The sequence below is a fragment of the Dunckerocampus dactyliophorus genome, chromosome 17 (assembly GCF_027744805.1).
Source record: "Dunckerocampus dactyliophorus isolate RoL2022-P2 chromosome 17, RoL_Ddac_1.1, whole genome shotgun sequence".
NCBI classification, from domain to species: domain Eukaryota; kingdom Metazoa; phylum Chordata; class Actinopteri; order Syngnathiformes; family Syngnathidae; genus Dunckerocampus; species Dunckerocampus dactyliophorus.
Window position 1 is genome coordinate 1431725 of NC_072835.1, and position 349 is coordinate 1432073.

Sequence of the window (349 nt, forward strand, 5' to 3'; positions counted from 1 at the left end):
TTGTATTAATGTCTCTTCTGTTGTTTGCTTAATTTATTGGTATTTATGTTTCTGATGTTCTCATTTGGAGAATGAACAGAACAAGAATTTCATTGCATAGCAGAACCACCAGTTTTACTGTGCGTAAGACAATAAAACTCTTGAGTCTTACTGTGTATGTATGTAAGTGTCCTGTCGTTTAAACATTATAATTCAATAGATTTCAAATTTCGACACCGGAAAGGTTCGTCACTTTAAATGGTGTTATTTCTGCTTGTTGGTCTTCTAAATACAACTAAGCGGCAACAAGCGCCCTGCTGCCAATCACGTCGCAGCGTGATGGCGTCACCGCTGTAAGCCGCCTACTGAG